The 21,633-nt window shown below is 39.6% G+C and overlaps 1 pseudogene; it reads right to left on the bottom strand.

Annotated features, from left to right (window-relative positions):
• Positions 1–917: 917 nt before the first annotated feature.
• On the bottom strand, positions 918–20,355 carry LOC134601894 (extracellular calcium-sensing receptor-like; annotated as a pseudogene).
• Between the last annotated feature and the right edge of the window lie 1,278 nt (positions 20,356–21,633).

Here is a 21,633-nt window from a genome sequence, read left to right as displayed (position 1 = left end):
GCCGGTGGGCGGGATCAGTCTTGCCCACCGGCCAACCTAACACAGAGGAGGAGCAGCGGCGGAGGAAGAAGCAGCAACGTGGGACATGTCGCTGCCTCTGGTAAGTTACTGAAGGGGTTTTCACCCCTTCAGCAACCGGGGATTTGGGGTGGGGGTAGGGGGGGGGGGGGGTGGGGAGAGAGAAGGGACCTGCAGTGCCAGGAAAATGAATTGTTTTCCTGGCACTGGAGTTTTCCTTTAACCCCTTAAGGACACATGACATGTGTGAAATGTCATGATTCCCTTTTATTCCAGAAGTTTGGTCCTTAAGGGGTTAATACACTTCATGATCTATGGCATTTAATCAAAAGTTGATTTCCTTTGACATGCACAATTTAAACATATATATACAATTGTCAGCTAACTACATAGTAGTTTAGGAAGACTAAAAAAGAATTTGGAGGAGAAGAAAAGGAGAAGGAAAAAGGAGGAACTTTATTCAAAATAATTATTGGTCTACAAACTGAACAAATATGTATATAAAAAAAAACAGGCTATACAATTTTAAATCTAAAACTACCCAAAAATATGTTATAAAGACATTTGTATGCTGTGATCTTATTAACTTTGAATTGTTTAAATTGTGTCAAAAGAGCCTACTTAAGATTTACATGAAGTGCGTTAAATTACCCTTTGCTGTTTGTGTTCACCTTTGTTTTTTCCTCTTATTCAAAATCAATATTCTTCATGAATTCATTGAGTTGATGGAATATTTTTCTGCCTTTGATTATTTTATGGAGTGCAGTAACAATTTTTTTCATTGAACTTCCCCTATTATTGTGTTATGCAAAGAGAATTAACGTACACAGTGCAACATATTTTATTGTAATGCAAACATGGAAGCTCTTTGCAAGACGTTATAATTTGTTATTACAAGTTTAAAAACTATTGACTTTATTAGACACGCTTCTCTCTTTCCCCATGAGATGTTCTTTGGAATTCATGTGAGGTCAAAAAAGTATAATAAAACATTTAGGAGCAAACATGCAGATAATAAGTGCCCCACTTGAAGAAAGAATAGCAAATATTTCCATGGCCACCGTGTACATGCCTCGGGCACTAAAATAGGCTGGAATAAAGGATATCCAGACAGTGAGAAAGGCAAGCATGCTGAATGTGATGAACTTGGCTTCATTGAAGCTGTCAGGAAGTCTTCTGGCCAAAAAAGCAACAATGAAACTGATGGTGGCAAGAAGACCAAGGTACCCCAACATACACCAGAAGGCGAAGGGTGAACCTTCATTACATTGAATCACAATAATTCCAGATTTTATTTGGATGTTGTGCTCCATGAAAGGAGGTGAGAGCAAAAGCCAAAGGATGCAAATGAAAGTCTGAATAACAACACATATAACAACACTGTAATAATACACCAGAGGTTTAGTCCACTTCTTCAGGCTACTGCCTGGTTTTGTGGCCTTAAAGGCTAAAACTACCATAATGGTTTTGGCCAAGATGCAGGATACACCAAGAGCAAAAACAATGCCAAATGTAACCTGTCGCAAAATACATTTCACATGTTGGGGTTGTCCAATGAAAATCAGAGCGCAGAGCAAGCATAAGGACAGAGAAATCAAGAGTAGACAGCTTAGAGAGTAGTTGTTGGCTCGAACAATGGGAGTATTCTTATAACGAATAAAAAGTACAAATATTGCAACTGGGACAAATGAGGAGGAGACACTTGTTACAGCCAGAGTTGCACCCAAGGTATCTAAGAAGGCAAGAAATTCTTGAGGTTTAGTGATGCAAATATTCCTTTGTAAATTTGGCCACATGTCCCATGGACATTTGATGCAATCTATCGAGTCTGAATAGTAAGGAGAAAACAAATTAGGAAGCTGTTTTTTAGAATTGGATACGATATTCAAACCCCTAGATCAGGCTTCCCCAAACTCCAGCCCTCCAGATGTTGCTGAACTACAACTCCCATGATTCTCAACCTATCTTTTTCATTCAGAGAATCATGGGAGTTGTAGTTCGGCAACATCTGGAGGGCCGGAGTTTGGGGAAGTCTGCTCTAGATCTTTACCTGTTTGGTTGGAGATCTCTCCATTAGGACAGAGGACACATTGGAAGCAACAGGCAGGCTTCCCAGATATTGAAGCCCTTCTAGTTCCTGGTGGGCAGCTTTCACTGCAAACCGAGGTTGGGATCTGGAACATAATTAATATATTAAGTAAGAATTACACTGCCCCATTTTAGTTACAACAATCTTTATGGATTTTATAAGTTCATTTTGGAAGGTGATATTAATAGTTATAGATACATAACATTTACTGCAATACAAAAATAGAGATGTTAACATTAGGGAAATCGAACAGTTAAATTGCTCGAAATAAACTTGGCTCAGATTATTTTATTCAGTAAAGTGTGAACAGTTTTTATTACATGTAGGCCATGCTTGGAAAAACCTTAAAATCAGCTGTTTTTAATGTTTTCAGATGGTTTAACCTAAATTTTGTAATTCTATTTTTTGACAATTGACAGTTGTGAATAACTTTGAGAGTCCTAATGTAAGTCAGCAAATTCACAATATCCCTGGGTGAATAGGCAGATTTCCACAGCTAACTGGCAGTTTTTGATTTATTCTTGAAATGTGGTTAATTTGCATGGATTTAGATGCATGAATAGATTTTTGTGAATGGATAGATTGTAGCAGGATGGACGCTCTTAATACACTTTTATTCTCTTATGTTCGGCTGTCCGTACACCCCATTCGTTTACCGAGCCCCAATCTGTGTAGTCCCCTTGTTCACACCTTTTAACAACCGACCACCCCTGACTGTTAACCCCAAATTGCTCATTAAGGAAAATGTTTCCCTTGTGTGGCCACCGTTCGTACAACAGAATGCACGTGTTCAAACAATTGGCGGCCATTTATTCTCCTGAACGCAGGCATCGGTACATGGTCGTCAATGGTGTGGAACTATTTTCGGCTACACAACCCCGCAAACACCCGGTAAATTGGTACCGCTGCCCATCCAACTTCCCAAACAGTTATGAGAACGGCGTTCGGGAGGCATGACCTACCTAACAGGGGGAACATTCGTACTCTAACAGCCAGGGGTAGCATTTGTCGTGTTCGTGCGAGAACACCTGAAAGATGATCGGTAGTTGCCTTGTTTACTCTTGCACTGTTTTCAAGCATGACCTCATGGCTGGCCGTCAAAACTTATGTAATGGACCGTTTCAGCAGACAAGGGGTTAAAAATCTGTTTAGGCGATAATCCCCTTTCTGAGACACAGGCACAGCTACTGCAGAACACCAAACTCCCGAACTGGATACAAAATAGCACTCCAAACTGGAACCTCACGAATAGCTGCTAGCAGACGAACAGGACAAGCATACATCAGCTTACACTCCTGGCAATCAGTCTCCAACAGCATACAGTGAATCCCCCCAAGAACAAGACAAGGCTCCGTGTTGAGGGTCAAGCAGTTGTCTGAGGTGCTGGCACACCCAGCCTGGTTTTTATTACAGTTGTTGCAAATACAGGTCCGCCCACAGGGAGGTATAAATCAACCAATCACATCACAGTTACATCCCACATATTCCCTCCCCTTATCCTGAGGGGAAACTCAATTACACATACAGTTAAAACATACTTTCTACCCAACTTTCATAACTCTAAAACCATACATCACATTCACATAAAAATACATATCCACAATCAATCCATTCAGGGGAACAACATATTAAAAATCAGACCAGGGGTTCAAAAGTTAGTAAAGTAGCTTTTTAAAACCCCCTGCCAGCATGGCTTTCCGACTCAGACCGGTTTTACAGAGCCCTCTCTCCTGGAAACAATGGAGAAGTAATCCAGTTACCTCCCAGGACAGAGACAGACTCCATTGAGCACATGGTTGCAAAAAGACATAAAATACAATAAAATACACAAGGTTACATTTACTACATAAAATAAAGACATTCAACATATCCCCAGATAGCTTAGGTCTGAGCACATATTATTGAATGGCGCTCAGACCACACACATACAGTTCAATTGCCATGGAGCTAAAGTCTTTCCCATGGTCTTTCATTATATGAATGGGCTCCATGGTATAGCTATCTGCGGTATCACCGCTCACACAGGGCAAGTACCGAATGACCCCACTGTATTTAAAGGGCCAGAATGAGTGACATGCACTCTGTTAGGGCCGAATATGTTTTTTAAAGGGCCCAATCATCCAGGGCCATAGTCCAAAGGCAGCAGGCGGGCAACCAGGCTTCTTCAATGCAATGTGGCGAGATTGCTCTCGTCACAACTTAATTCGAATGGTGTTCCCGAACCACCGAAAGGATCTGAGTGATATTTAGTCAAAGTGTGTGCTGAGATCCAAGCTGTCCCATGATATAACTTTTATGGGGTTCTAAAGTATTACAATGTATTTTTGGGGTGTTTTTAAATACTGTAGATTTTTCTGTACCTGAGAAATAATTGAGTTATAGATTTTCTCACGCAATCATCTCTCAGGCACAGAGGATCTTGGAAGGAAAAGCCTTGTTTTTTTTTTTTTTGCATAAGAGACCCCATGTAGGGGTCTGTACATAAACATCATGTGTGACCAAAATAAAATCAGTTGACTCCCAGAACTATGTGTTATCTAGTTTCCTGGGGGGGAACAGTCTTAGAGTATTACACTTTTTATTTTAGCTACGAGGACTGAACAGCGAATATACCTATGCTAGGTATTGGAGCTCCGCTACATTGATTCTCAGTATTTTGTGTAGAATAGGAAATCTGTCATGTGGAAGTTGATATCTCCATAGTCTCAGGGTAAATAACCAAATTCTCATGGAGTCCTACCCTGACAGCACCATATGATCTGATTTCTCTGAACATTTATTTATGACCTTTTAATAAACAATACTCATAGATAATTGAAAACTCATAAAAGGCAAGAATGAGCAGGGCTGAGTAGTATAGAAAAACTTTAAAAAAGCGAGAACGCTCAAACTTATAGTGACCTTTGTTAAGCAAGTGCACAGCTCCTTTGTTCGTCTGTTCTTGTATCTGTCTGAGGTTTTCTACAAAAATAAGTATCAATAATCGCAAGTGCTCTCCATTCTTGAAGTAGGTGGAGAAGCAGAGGAGAACTGTGGCATTGCAACTGAGATTACTGTTGAATGTTGGAACACACTCTTCTTAAAATTGTAATGAAAAATGTTCCACACATTCTTGCTCTCTTTGCTCTCTCACCTGTTTTTCACCAGTTCCCCACCGAACGATATTTGTGTCGACAGTAAAAATATTTCCGCTGTCCGCAGCGGTATCATAATTGCCCACTTTCACCTTTCTGATATTTCCATCTGGGCCAAGTTGCCAGTTCATGATGTCGTAAAGTGCAGGAGGATCTCCATTTTCATCAAAGAACAATTCTCTTCCACTGCTCATTCTAAGGCGGACTCTCTTCATGTAATGCAAAAGCTATACAGAGAAAACGGAAGCCATGTATGTTTACTTGCTAATAGAACTAAACAACAAATATTGAAAAGCACTACTTTATCTTGAAGCTGAATTTCTGCTAAAAGGGATAAGAATACCTTCAGGGAAAACATTTTCACTGGCATCTGATTGCAATGAATTTATTTAGCCTTTAAGGAGCAGTAAAAGGTTAACACTGTGGCAGTTAGGTACAAACAAGATTTTACTTGTAGTCCTCCAAATTAGGTTGAAAAGTGTAAATTATAAGCAGCCATTCCAGTATTATTATTTTTTTTTAATTATGAGGGTCCCAATAGCCCCCGGAACTTAGGTTTGGATGCAGAATGTTGTTACATGGGTGATTTTACAAAATTGGCAATAGAATTATTATTATACAGTATAAGTAATACTTATTACATGTATCACCACTTCTTGGATATATGCCATTTTCAAAATGAAATATAATATTATCAAAATCTAGTTCAATATATTGTAATATGATCTACAGTGTCATGTGATATTTTTTTTTCCTTTTTATATTTATAATCTTTATTGTTTTCTTAAAAAAAGATTTTTCTCTTTTTTTTATTTTTCACAGTAGACAAAAGACAATGTTAAAACATGTATAAGAGGAACTAAAACAAGCGAAATAATACATAAACACAGGAGGTATAGATATCACATCAAAAAATGTCCTATAGTTTATATATGAATCCTGTGTAAAAAAAAAAAAAGAAGAATAAATAAATAATTTAATAAAAAAAAAAAAAAAAAGGAAACAACACAAATAGAGGAGCACATCGAGAGACCATTTACCATTGATTGAGTTTAGAATTGCAATATGTCTTATTTGGTATATATCCTAAAGTAGGGATCAAATAAGTTATATCAATATGAAAATAGAAGACATTAAGTAAAATGAAGCATACTTCTTTTACCCCCTCCTGTCTTCCAACCTCTCCGCTAACACTTAACCAGATCAGAGAACTTAGCCTTTAAGAAAACCTTGTGAATGTCATGTGATATTAGATTAAATCTTTTCAACATGGCCAAGATCTTTAATGCACATCTATCAATTATGTTTTGAAAATATATTTTGCAAAGACCCCTAAAATGGAGAAATTTGATGTGGGTCAGTGGCTGCGGGGTGCATGGCAGGTGAGTTTTACTCACCTCAGGCTGTCCCTCATGGTTGCCATCATTTGATTGCCCTATGTTCTCATTGGTCACTGGCAATCCTGTTGCTAGGTCAGTACTGTACTCTTGCACATGCATTCCACACTTTGGTCTATGGAGGATCCCTCAAGATCACAGGATCCTCCATAGACAGCCTGAATCCCATGGCCAATATTTGTGACCAAAAGCTGGCATTGGACAAAGGTTGATGGCAGATCTATGACTTTTGTCAACCTCAGGCTTTACCAGAAGACAAAATAGTGCCTACTTTGTCTTATAGCATATTTGGCTTGTGCTGGGATTTCAATTAAAGTACAATGCAGTCTTAATCATTATCTAATAAAAATGATATCCTTATGAAATTCTGAAAAGTGTCAGATCCACTTGCATTCTATTTATGTATTACACACAATTCTAAGCTGAGAGCCAGTGATGCTCATGTGCGCACATTCCCTCCCATACACACACAGATCTCCACACAGTCATGTTTGTTTTTTAATGATTTAATGTTCTAATGTGTTATCCTCACAGTCTGATGTATAACACAGCTTTGCAATATGGAATATACTCCTTATTTAGCATCAGCAACCCTGATAAGTATGTTATCCAATACTGGAATAAAGTTTTGAAGATCTTCATAATTACAAAAGCACATGGCATAATTATATGTAATTAGGATACATTGCATTAGGATACATTATTGTGAAACCTTTTATTATTGCAAAATCAAACTTTTGAGGGATTCTGGAAAAAACATAGTACATCACATAGCTTGAGTTAAGGATAAATGTCTCCAAAACCTTGAGATGCCGTTATATTTATTCTCATGCATGCTTCGCCATTACATTATGTTAAAAAAATATCATAATAAAAAAATATGAATTATTAAATATTTTATATTTTTATTTATTCATTGGTGACTGTGTGTTTTTATTTATTTATTTTTTGAATTATTTTCTTAGAAATGTATTCTGAGGAAAGGGTAGTGTGCTAAGAAAAGTTGAAAATGGTTACCATGACAACAACTCAGTGATGTCAGAGGAGAGGGGGAGTGTTGAGGAAGTCCCATGAGTTATTTTTTTAGCACTTTCAACTGAAGCTCCTCGCTGCCTGGAGCTGAAGTTTAGCTGAAAGTCCCTTTGCACAAGTGGAATTCTAACAAACTTGATGTTTATAAACTGGAATGAGCGGTTCTCTGAATTTTACCCTATAACATTATCAAATCCTTTTAAAGGTATTGATAAGGTATTGATTTTTTACTGCTATACCATACATCAGGCTTATGAAATACACAGCAAAAGAATGACATTGTGTTAAAAAAAATATAGGCTTACAAAATGTTATTGACAATTGGGCGCATTAAAGGACCACTATAGTGCCAGAAAAAAAACATATTTTCCTGGCACTATAGTATTAATAGGTTCCCCCCACCCTCATGGCCCACCTCCCACCGGGCTGAAGGGGGAGGAAGGGGATAAAATGTTACCTTTCTCCAGCGCCGGGCTCCCTCAGTGCTGGGGACTCTCCTCTTTCGGACGTCATCAGCTGAATGCGCATGCGCAGCAAGAGTCGCAGGCGCATTCAGTCCATCCATAGGAAAGCATTCTCAATGCTTTCCTATGGACGCAAGTGTCTTCTCACTGTGAAAATCACAGTGAGAAGCGTGGAAGCGCCTCTAGCGGCTGTCAATGAGACAGCCACTAGAGGCTGGATTAACCCTAATGGACACATAGCAGTTTCCCTGAAACTGCTATGTTTACAGCAGACAGGGTTAACCCTAGAGGGGCCTGGCACCCAGAGCACTTCATTAAGCTGAAGTGGTCTGGGTACCTATAGTGGCCCTTTAAATGTGTTAGAATACCCCCTTTGATTATCCCAGGATGTGTGCTTCATAAAAATAAGTTATGTCAATATTAATAAAATCATACAGATGCTCTATTGAACTTTTAAAAAATGATATATAGTATGTATGAGTGTATTATATATAAAAAAGGGAATATAAACATAAATAATACAGTAAAGGTATAGTCAGTTGGGAGCAAATTAATTGTAAGCACGCTGGTCCTAAACAGGTTAAACGTAATTACGTAATAATCATTCTTGTATCTCGGCTTATAATAAAATGATCAGTACCTGCCAGGGCTTAAATTTCCAAATATCCGCACATGTCCCATTTGCAAACTGACCTTTCCCTTCACTGCACGTGTTCAGATCATGCAGAGCTTTAGCTATAACGTGGACAGCTGTGTAAATATTGTAGGTCACCCTCAGGTTCGACACATCATTGTAATTGGTTTGGAGAGTGTGTAGATTTTCTGACCCTGTACATTCTTTAATAGACAAGTCAGTATTGACTGTGAGGTTTTTATCATCAAGAAATTTACAATTGAAAGTCTGTTCCCAGAAAATTTTTATCCATTCTCTTCCCACAGACATTGAGGGTTGAACCCCATTGAGAAAGTCTTTAAAGCCAGGAATGGTTCCTCTGTAAAATGTAAAGCCAATTGTTCCAGAGAGAAGTGATGAGTATTTATCCAGCATTGGAGTGTTGGCCCAAGATTCACTGGCCACCCATATCTTTCCAGAGACATTCTGCTTCAACATTTCCTCTAGAACATGGATCAAGTCTACATCAGTAGTAAAGAAAACCACCACCTTTGCTGTTGACTCTTTGATAACCCGTGCAATATATGGAGCATTGCGGTCTTGTCTGTTTATCATTATGTTCTCTGTGAAGGCGACACAAGCTCCTGCCTGTAGGATGTCTCTTTTGATTAGTTGAATCCCTTGCTGACCATAATCATCTCCTAGAGCTACCAATCCCACCCAAGTCCATCCAAAATGTAGCACTAATTGGGCTAGACCCTGGGTTTGGAAGGCATCACTAGGGACTGTCCTGAAAAATGACTTGAACTGGGTCCGATCACTGAGAAGTGAGCTGGTCGAATAATAACTAATCTGTAATGAATTATATATATATATTTTTATAACTGTGAGTACCAGTTTTTTACAATGTAAATAAAAATGAACAATATTCAACTTATTTTGTATAATCCTATATTCCCTATATGCAATACTGATTAAAAGAATTCACTGCAGCACCAGCTTAGATTCAAATTTCGGTGAGGTCAACTCAAACTTTTGACCTTCAGAGGTCATTCAATAAGTGCAATTATATATAGTAGCAGTAAAACCTTTATGCAAGATGGTTGAGTTTGAAGGCAAAGCTAACACAATACAATATACTAGTGTAAATGTTTCTATTTGTATTAAAATGCATGCATTTTAAAATATTAAAATAAAAGTTCTTGTTCATAAAACCCACAGATCAACAGCTGTAGATTAAACCCGGGAATGATAGATAGAGATAAAACATAATTATATTCTACTATTTAATGATCTTGGCCTACTTTACATCTCTAGTATTTATAAAATCCTGAATGAGGTTGGACTTTACAGGTATCCTGAGTATCCTGAGTATCTATTACAAAGGGTACTTTTTTACTACCTGGATATAATTTACCCATCTGAGACAAATTCAGGGAGATTCCAATTGTGCTTAAACTAAGAAGCATTATATTAAAGGCAGCAATGATACTCATCAACCATATAGATAAAGAAGATAAACTCATTTTTTTACAATTCACATTTACAAATTAAGATGAACTCAAATCAAGTTTTTTCCACATCACAAGTGGTAACATTTACACTTTTCAGAGCCTTTTGCAAGCTTGATAAACTCACTGTTTTTAGCCAGCACATAACATGTATTCAAGCTGATACTCTCTTTTGTATAAACACACAAAAATAAGCTTTGTGCTCAAACTACCACCATCTTTGCTGACAGCAATGTTTACAATATTCATCAGCCCAAATATATTGAATGTGATAAAAGGCTTGCTGAGTGTTATAGAGTGATTTCTTCGTTGTTTATTCACTGTCTGAATTATATAGCAGTTTTAATCCCTATCTCATTTTTAGTGGGTTTTTATGTATGTGTTGTAATAAAATGTTCAATTATTTTATCTGCATACATTGTTAGCGCTACCTTGACTTCTAACAACGGCTTCAGGTTTTTTATTTTTAAGTATCATTTTTATTTTATATCTATCTTTTTCTATTTTCTATTCTTGTCATTTTTGCTCCCTATTGATCCCTATCTGATCGGCAAATGGTTTGACCAAATTGAATTTTCTTGCCGTATTTAAGTGTGCATAAGGATTTGGGAAAGTGCGCAGGTAACTTCTTTTGTCTGTCCTTTGTGTATTATATCTAGCCAAAATATTAGCCATGTAAAACCAGTGATGCAAAGTAAAATAAGAGATTATTGTATCATCCTGTATTGCCATTTGTATTGGTCTAACAATTTTGGAGCATCACATTTTCAGGAGATCTTCCCTTTATCAAGTCTAAAGCATTTCTGAATTAAACGGCACATGGAATTCAAACTTGTGTGGTGATCCACGGGTTTAAGGGATATCATTGCAGATTGCACACAGGCCTAATTAGGATAGGGGGATGGAAAAAAAAATACACCATTCTTCCTGAGGTTTGTAATTATTCTGTATATGAATCAGAGGAAAAATAAGAACAGAAATAATTAGAAAACAAAGTATGAGATGAAACTAGAATTGGGAGTTACAAAAAAAGAAACAGAGAATAAAAACACAAATACACACATTAAAGCACAAACAAAATGCACATAACTCCAGATATAGATATGGATGCACACACACCTACATGCTCCTGATTATGTCAGCATAAATATACACCTGTTATTATATATGCAGATATAACACATGGATGTTAGAATGCATCTTGCTATATTGGTCGATTGTTACTTATTGCAAAACAAAGCATTTAAAATGAACCATTGAACGATAATGGTACGGATAGAATATTGTACCATTTACCCCTTATATCTGCATTATTTTTATGAAAACACATTTTAGACATTTTAAATATTCACCATTATTTTGAAGTACTCAGCTGGTCAGTTTTCACAGGGAATCAAAGTGCTCATAAAACTATAAAGGAAATGTGCTGTAGATATTTCTTAAATGTCTATTGACTAATTCATTTACAAATTCAAACAAAATAACAAGAAGTATTATTTAAGCACAGTGTAATAAATAAGTACTGAAATAAGAGTAGACAGTCAGTCGATGATGTGATCGTAAAACCAGGTATGGATAGTGAGAAAACTGAGTATAAAAGTTGTGCAGGCAAGCCACTATATATGGGAAAGCACTCCTTGTGTCCCTTTAAAAAACAAACGTGCAAAAAGAAACTGTATGTAGAATACAGAAATAGGGCGCCACTTATCTCAAATAGGCTGAGTCCACAGGTCTAGCAGTCCGTAGTGATTGTGAACTAAGCATCTGGTGGTGAATACTCCGGTCCATTTCCATCCATCTGCATTTCTACATAGACCATCACTACGGACTGCTAGACCTGTGGACTCAGCCTATTTGAGGCACCAGCTTTTTAGCACATATTGAATGTCTTTCAATTGTGCCACACCGTTTGTGAGTGTTTTGAATTTATTTGTTTTACCACTTTTTTATTAAAGGTTACACTATGATGTTCTCTGTTTTATCTCCTTTTATGTGAACATTCCATGCCCATCTATTAGAGGGTAAATATACTCACTATACATTCTTGTGATAAGTGGCGTCCTATTTCTGTACAGTTTCTTTTTGTACGGATGATGTGATCGTAACATAATAATAACAAAATAAAAAAAAAAAAAACATTTTATTTCATCACAGCACTGAAACTACTCTAAATAGCAGATCACTTGATAAAAGTACTTCCCTTTTACACAAAAAATATATTATAAATACACGACTTGAGAAAGTTTAGCAACAGCCCACATCTTTGCCTCTATCTATTTGAGAAAGATGAAGGAGCAGTTAATCTTGCTTTTTCCTGTGATATTTTCTACTCTTAAATGAACAGTACATCTAGATTCTGAGTGAGTATACCATGAGAACATCGAGATTTACAACCTTGTGTACTCACAAGGTCGCTGTAATAATTAGTGTAACGTGAGCTCTGCTAAGAAAATAAGATTTCATGTTTCACTTGTTATTTGAGCACCATGAACAGTTAATTCAATCTTACCTGTGGGTATCGGTACAATCCTAAAATATGAGCTATCTGCATAGAGTAAGTTGAGACAGAGTGACCAATAAGAGCTGCCAAAGGAACATCTTGTTGGCATCTGTAATTTGGCACAGGTTGCCCCAAGCCTGCCAGGACTTGTAAAGTGCCCGTCACAACCCTTTGCAGAACTGTACAGGAATCATGGATGTCAAAGCCCAGGGTGATGTTGGGTAAAATGTTTGGATCCTGGTTGATTTCATCAACAGCAAATCTTATTGCCTGGATGCCCTGATAGTTCTCAACTCTGAACCTGTGCGAGTAAAAAGGGAGCAACATACAGATTTTAGGATCACTTGACAATATACACTTTGGGAAGAAACAAAAAGTTAAAAAAAAATTGATTTGCATTTTACTACTTTATACTGATGCTTTTAATGTTTTTCAATTAAAAGCATTTCAATTTGAAAATCTATGCTCAATCCTACCAATTCTCTTGCCCTTGTGATCACAGCATCAACTATCTTTTCTATAAAATAGCACATTACTCATTTGCCACCTTACTCTGTTCAAATCTACTCCTTGCAGCACTACATGAGGAAAGGTGCATATCATGTTTACAAGAGCGGTATGTGGTATAAAGTGCAAAACTGTGCAGGCTAGCCACTCGAATAGGGGATCACTCCCAAATCCCAGAAAGACCCAAATAGACAAATAGTATAGTTAAAAACTTATACCGTTGGGGGCTCACAGTCACAAACGTGTGTGTATAATTACCATTAGTGATGTCCCGAACGGTTCGCTGGCGAATAGTTCCTGGCGAACATAGCTTGTTTGCGTTCGCCACGGATGGCGAACATATGCGATGTTAGGTCCGCCCCCTATTCGTCATCATTGAGTAAACTTTGACCCTGTACCTCACAGTCAGCAGACACATTCCAGCCAATCAGCAGCAGACCCTCCCTCCCAGGCCCTCCCACCTCCTGGACAGCATCCATTTTAGATTCATTCAGAAGCTGCATTCTTTTTTTTTTTTTTTTAAGACAGAAGTGTGTTATATTTGAGCATGCTAGGCTGAACGTGCGTATATCATGGCTAGTTGCACTGAGGGTATGAGTATATAGCAGTACATTGTTGTGAAAGATGGCTGTCATGTTTAGGGTGTAGCTTGCACGTTATCAACTGTGTATTTATATCAGCAGCTCCACCACTAGTTATAAATCAAGTGTGAGTCGCCCCATGTGATGAGACTAGTGAATAACATAATACATGAACGTTTAAGGTAAAGTCATGTAAGGAACTACGACAATAAACTCTTTAGGAGGTGAAATAATGACATGTTTAAACGCTTGCTACTTTACGATTAGTTAATGTGCAGAGAGCAGTTCATGTGATCAAAGGCATGGTGTGGAGGATCGGCTATAGTGGGACATGCTTGGCAGGCTGCTGTTTACTGCTTGTGCTCATCCGATCCCTTCTGGGCGCCAGTTGCAGACCCTGTGAGTCCTTGATACCTGGAACAACAAATGCAAGTCTCTGGCTGAGTGCTGGGTTCACGGCTTGAGGTGGTGGAAGCTTGTTTTGTCGGGTGGTCGGATCTGTCCCGGTGGTGCCTCACGTCCGGTGCGGGATTGTGGTGGCTTATGGTGGAGGCGAGTGCTTGACGTGGGGCAGGCTCTGCATTTCTGTTTGTGCCTCCGGTCCCGTCTTCGACGCCTTTTGTGTTGGTGGATTTTAATGGGGACTGCTTCACTTAGCTGTGGTGGAGCTTGTTGGGGCTGTGGTGGAGCTTGTTGGGGCTTCCTGCTTGTTATTTGCTTCCAAAATTGATTAAAGAGTCTGTCCAGCTTAGACTTAATATCCTGCCATGCTTTGCTGGTACCAGGAGGATACGCGGCTGCCGCCATATTGGGAGAGTCGCAGATGAGTATGTCAACCTGGGCGGCTGTGCTCTGTGCGTCCATTAGCTCCAGACAGCCTCACATGGGTGGACCGGGATAACCCCCACCGGTCCGAGGGGGGTGGGTAATGGAGCTCCTGCCGGGAAGTAGCTGCTCCTGGGCATCCCAGGATCGGGAGATTGGCCGCCTCTCCTGCCCGGTGAGCACCAGGCCACACTTGCCACGCGGAGGTAAGTAAGACTCTGTCAAGTTGCATGTCGGGTCGGTCAGGTAGGAGCAACATTGCTGGGTCATCCCCTTCTGGGGTGAAATTCGCTTGTTGATACCTGCTTAAAGTGAGATATTGAGGGAGCTCACACAAAGTGCGTCTTTCCTCCATTACAGCTAGGCCCCGCCCCCGGAAGCTGCATTCTTAGTGAGAGGAGGGACAGTGTAGCTGCTGCTGATTTAATAGGGAAATCAATAGTTAGGCTAGTGTATTCAGTGTCCACTACAGTCCTGAAGGACTCATCTGATCTCTGCTGTAAGGACAGCACCCCAAAAAGCCCTTTTAAGGGCTAGAACATCAGTCTGCTTTTTTTTAGTGTAATCTAATTGCAGTTGCCTGCCTGCCAGCGTGTCAGGCTCACAGCGTATACTGTGCCCACTTGCCCAGTGCCACCACTCATATCTGGTGTCACAATAGCTTGCATTAAAAAAAAAAAAATTTGACTGTAGTATAATAGCAGTCAGTTTCCTTCACACGTGTGCGTTTCAGGGCCTGCCAGGGCACAGTGTCACACCAGTGCAACTCATATCTGGTGTAACAGTAGTGTACATTTAAAAAAAAAAAATACAGGGGGCTTGTTGTCACCTTTCGGGGACCCTTGGTGTTGTACGTGGCTGGGTGGAGGAAGAGATCTTCAATGACATCAGTGAGGACAAAGAATGGGACATGGCTAGCTTGGTATCCAACCTTGTGCAAATGGGAAGTTTGCGGTTGTGCAAATGGACTGTTTGCGGTTGTTTGCGGTGCGTTAAACGGGGAGTTTGGTCTATCACTATGAAGCGGGCGTAACCCTTACACTACCTGATCGATACAACATCATACCCGATGTTTTAAAGCACGTTATTCCAAACAATTTAGGAATGTTAGGTGATTTATGCCCTTTATGGATTAAAACCAGACTCTGCATCAACCATGTAATTTTCCATGGGAGTTTTGCCATGGATCCCCCTCCGGCATGCCACAGTCCAGGTGTTAGTCCCCTTGAAACAACTTTTCCATCACTATTGTGGTGAATCTGGTGGTGAATACTCCGGTCCATTTCCATCCATCTGCATTTCTACATAGACCATCACTACGGACTGCTAGACCTGTGGACTCAGCCTATTTGAGGCACCAGCTTTTTAGCACATATTGAATGTCTTTCAATTGTGCCACACCGTTTGTGAGTGTTTTGAATTTATTTGTTTTACCACTTTTTTATTAAAGGTTACACTATGATGTTCTCTGTTTTATCTCCTTTTATGTGAACATTCCATGCCCATCTATTAGAGGGTAAATATACTCACTATACATTCTTGTGATAAGTGGCGTCCTATTTCTGTACAGTTTCTTTTTGTACGGATGATGTGATCGTAACATAATAATAACAAAATAAAAAAAAAAAAAACATTTTATTTCATCACAGCACTGAAACTACTCTAAATAGCAGATCACTTGATAAAAGTACTTCCCTTTTACACAAAAAATATATTATAAATACACGACTTGAGAAAGTTTAGCAACAGCCCACATCTTTGCCTCTATCTATTTGAGAAAGATGAAGGAGCAGTTAATCTTGCTTTTTCCTGTGATATTTTCTACTCTTAAATGAACAGTACATCTAGATTCTGAGTGAGTATACCATGAGAACATCGAGATTTACAACCTTGTGTACTCACAAGGTCGCTGTAATAATTAGTGTAACGTGAGCTCTGCTAAGAAAATAAGATTTCATGTTTCACTTGTTATTTGAGCACCATGAACAGTTAATTCAATCTTACCTGTGGGTATCGGTACAATCCTAAAATATGAGCTATCTGCATAGAGTAAGTTGAGACAGAGTGACCAATAAGAGCTGCCAAAGGAACATCTTGTTGGCATCTGTACAGGTTGCCCCAAGCCTGCCAGGCTTGTAAAGTGCCCGTCACAACCCTTTGCAGAACTGTACAGGAATCATGGATGTCAAAGCCCAGGGTGATGTTGGGTAAAATGTTTGGATCCTGGTTGATTTCATCAACAGCAAATCTTATTGCCTGGATGCCCTGATAGTTCTCAACTCTGAACCTGTGCGAGTAAAAAGGGAGCAACATACAGATTTTAGGATCACTTGACAATATACACTTTGGGAAGAAACAAAAAGTTAAAAAAAAATTGATTTGCATTTTACTACTTTATACTGATGCTTTTAATGTTTTTCAATTAAAAGCATTTCAATTTGAAAATCTATGCTCAATCCTACCAATTCTCTTGCCCTTGTGATCACAGCATCAACTATATTTTCTATAAAATAGCACATTACTCATTTGCCACCTTACTCTGTTCAAATCTACTCCTTGCAGCACTACGTGAGGAAAGGTGCATATCATGTTTACAAGAGCGGTATGTGGTATAAAGTGCAAAACTGTGCAGGCTAGCCACTCGAATAGGGGATCACTCCCAAATCCCAGAAAGACCCAAATAGACAAATAGTATAGTTAAAAACTTATACCGTTGGGGGCTCACAGTCACAAACGTGTGTGTATAATTACCATTAGTGATGTCCCGAACGGTTCGCTGGCGAATAGTTCCTGGCGAACATAGCTTGTTTGCGTTCGCCACGGATGGCGAACATATGCGATGTTAGGTCCGCCCCCTATTCGTCATCATTGAGTAAACTTTGACCCTGTACCTCACAGTCAGCAGACACATTCCAGCCAATCAGCAGCAGACCCTCCCTCCCAGGCCCTCCCACCTCCTGGACAGCATCCATTTTAGATTCATTCAGAAGCTGCATTCTTTTTTTTTTTTTTTAAGACAGAAGTGTGTTATATTTGAGCATGCTAGGCTGAACGTGCGTATATCATGGCTAGTTGCACTGAGGGTATGAGTATATAGCAGTACATTGTTGTGAAAGATGGCTGTCATGTTTAGGGTGTAGCTTGCACGTTATCAACTGTGTATTTATATCAGCAGCTCCACCACTAGTTATAAATCAAGTGTGAGTCGCCCCATGTGATGAGACTAGTGAATAACATAATACATGAACGTTTAAGGTAAAGTCATGTAAGGAACTACGACAATAAACTCTTTAGGAGGTGAAATAATGACATGTTTAAACGCTTGCTACTTTACGATTAGTTAATGTGCAGAGAGCAGTTCATGTGATCAAAGGCATGGTGTGGAGGATCGGCTATAGTGGGACATGCTTGGCAGGCTGCTGTTTACTGCTTGTGCTCATCCGATCCCTTCTGGGCGCCAGTTGCAGACCCTGTGAGTCCTTGATACCTGGAACAACAAATGCAAGTCTCTGGCTGAGTGCTGGGTTCACGGCTTGAGGTGGTGGAAGCTTGTTTTGTCGGGTGGTCGGATCTGTCCCGGTGGTGCCTCACGTCCGGTGCGGGATTGTGGTGGCTTATGGTGGAGGCGAGTGCTTGACGTGGGGCAGGCTCTGCATTTCTGTTTGTGCCTCCGGTCCCGTCTTCGACGCCTTTTGTGTTGGTGGATTTTAATGGGGACTGCTTCACTTAGCTGTGGTGGAGCTTGTTGGGGCTGTGGTGGAGCTTGTTGGGGCTTCCTGCTTGTTATTTGCTTCCAAAATTGATTAAAGAGTCTGTCCAGCTTAGACTTAATATCCTGCCATGCTTTGCTGGTACCAGGAGGATACGCGGCTGCCGCCATATTGGGAGAGTCGCAGATGAGTATGTCAACCTGGGCGGCTGTGCTCTGTGCGTCCATTAGCTCCAGACAGCCTCACATGGGTGGACCGGGATAACCCCCACCGGTCCGAGGGGGGTGGGTAATGGAGCTCCTGCCGGGAAGTAGCTGCTCCTGGGCATCCCAGGATCGGGAGATTGGCCGCCTCTCCTGCCCGGTGAGCACCAGGCCACACTTGCCACGCGGAGGTAAGTAAGACTCTGTCAAGTTGCATGTCGGGTCGGTCAGGTAGGAGCAACATTGCTGGGTCATCCCCTTCTGGGGTGAAATTCGCTTGTTGATACCTGCTTAAAGTGAGATATTGAGGGAGCTCACACAAAGTGCGTCTTTCCTCCATTACAGCTAGGCCCCGCCCCCGGAAGCTGCATTCTTAGTGAGAGGAGGGACAGTGTAGCTGCTGCTGATTTAATAGGGAAATCAATAGTTAGGCTAGTGTATTCAGTGTCCACTACAGTCCTGAAGGACTCATCTGATCTCTGCTGTAAGGACAGCACCCCAAAAAGCCCTTTTAAGGGCTAGAACATCAGTCTGCTTTTTTTTAGTGTAATCTAATTGCAGTTGCCTGCCTGCCAGCGTGTCAGGCTCACAGCGTATACTGTGCCCACTTGCCCAGTGCCACCACTCATATCTGGTGTCACAATAGCTTGCATTAAAAAAAAAAAAATTTGACTGTAGTATAATAGCAGTCAGTTTCCTTCACACGTGTGCGTTTCAGGGCCTGCCAGGGCACAGTGTCACACCAGTGCAACTCATATCTGGTGTAACAGTAGTGTACATTTAAAAAAAAAAAAATACAGGGGGCTTGTTGTCACCTTTCGGGGACCCTTGGTGTTGTACGTGGCTGGGTGGAGGAAGAGATCTTCAATGACATCAGTGAGGACAAAGAATGGGACATGGCTAGCTTGGTATCCAACCTTGTGCAAATGGGAAGTTTGCGGTTGTGCAAATGGACTGTTTGCGGTTGTTTGCGGTGCGTTAAACGGGGAGTTTGGTCTATCACTATGAAGCGGGCGTAACCCTTACACTACCTGATCGATACAACATCATACCCGATGTTTTAAAGCACGTTATTCCAAACAATTTAGGAATGTTAGGTGATTTATGCCCTTTATGGATTAAAACCAGACTCTGCATCAACCATGTAATTTTCCATGGGAGTTTTGCCATGGATCCCCCTCCGGCATGCCACAGTCCAGGTGTTAGTCCCCTTGAAACAACTTTTCCATCACTATTGTGGCCAGAAAGAGTCCCTGTGGGTTTTAAAATTTGCCTGCCTATTGAAGTCTATGGCGTTTCGCCCGGTTCGCCCGTTCGCAAACATTTGCGGAAGTTCGCGTTTGTCATTCGCGAACGGAAAATTTTATGTTCGCGACATCACTAATTGCCATACATATATTCCAATTAGACATGTATGGAAACAAAAGGAAATATATACATAGTGAAACTGGCGCCATGGGCACCAGGTTCGCACCAAGTTATGCTAACATCTTTGTGGCTAACTATGAATCCTGAGATTTACCAAAGAACATCATCAGGCATGAACAAATTTTGTGCAATAAAAATGATCTCACTCTGTACAGAGAGCAGGAGGTGGTTTCTCTTTGTAGGTAATTTTAGGATATATTTTGTCCACATGAATAGGCAACACTCCACCAATGATAATATCTCCAGGACTTGACATGCCTGTAAGTTCAGTGCTGGGTAATCTGCATCCCTGGTCAGTGGAATTAACTAACTGTAGAACACAGAACGTGAAAAATATCCACATCGCCTTCAAGACTTCAGTCAAGATCATTTAAACGCTTTCTAGAACAGGCAATGGAATCGGAAAATAGTCTCAAAATATGTTAGGTTTTAATAAAGCCTTGGAGAGAAGGAGAGAAAACCAAAAAAAAGGATATTCAATTTGTGTTACATACTTTTAACTTCATAAAATTACATTATCAAACAAATCACTGCAAATCAACTATACTGTGTGTTCATTTATTTTGTTTTAATGAAAAACTTGTTTTTCTTTTAAATTCATATGAAAGATTTTGCTAATTCTATCACAATTCAATTCACGCAATGTAAGGCATATTAATGTATCCCCCCTATACTTTTTTTATGCTGTCCATTAGTTGTAAAAGACTAAACTTATAAGAATGATTGACAGGGAGATAAGATGGAGACGCCCGGTTAGAGAACAAAAAGGTGTGAATTTTTATATTTCATTTTATTTTTAATTTCTCGAAAATAAATATTGTTAAATAAATAGAGATAAGTAAACATATTATTAAAAGTCCTGTGTTGTGACAGTTTCCCTTAAAGCTCAGTTAATATTGTGGCATATGGAATATGACAAAAAAAATAAAAGGCATGTTAAACTCTGATATTTTTAAGCACATATAACCTCTCCTATATCTTGGGAATATCAGACATCAAAATATACCACTTTGTTGCCCACTTTCTGGCCAAACATTGTCCAGCCTTTCTTATAGTTAATAGCTTGAGTTTGATGCTCTATGCTTTTATTTTCAAGATCCCAACATCATGTTTTGCCTGCATAGACTTAAATGTGAAACTCTTTATTGTCATTTGTAGTTCAGTATATTACAAACTACAAAGTTACAAAGTTATGTCTGAGGAGGCCAGAATTACAAGTGAAGAAAAGATTTAGTAGGTTAAGGTTCCAGTTTGCCTACTCCTTATGAGAGCAATATGGCAGCCTCCATGAAAAGTCCAAGGTCAAAACATTCGGGGCTGAAATGAAGCACTCTTAAAGCATACAATAATTGGGAACTATTTTGTATGTAGTGGGTTTTTCGTCTGCTTAGCAGTTTCTATATTAGAAAAGAGTACATTAAACAATTATGTAGATATTAATGCTGCATACCTTTTTATTAACTTTTTTTTAACTTGGACTTGTTGGTTTCCAGGAAGGTAACTAGAAAACCTGTAAACAACGTTAACCAGCTTCCAACTTAAGAAGTTGGTTATAATCAATCAGCATGACGTACCTGATTCTCACAGAGACTCACACATCTTAGCTGCGTCAAAACATTGA

This window comes from Pelobates fuscus, chromosome 3 (genome assembly GCF_036172605.1).
Source record: "Pelobates fuscus isolate aPelFus1 chromosome 3, aPelFus1.pri, whole genome shotgun sequence".
In the NCBI taxonomy this organism is placed as follows: Eukaryota; Metazoa; Chordata; class Amphibia; order Anura; family Pelobatidae; genus Pelobates; species Pelobates fuscus.
This window is presented reverse-complemented; position numbering and strand designations above follow the sequence as displayed.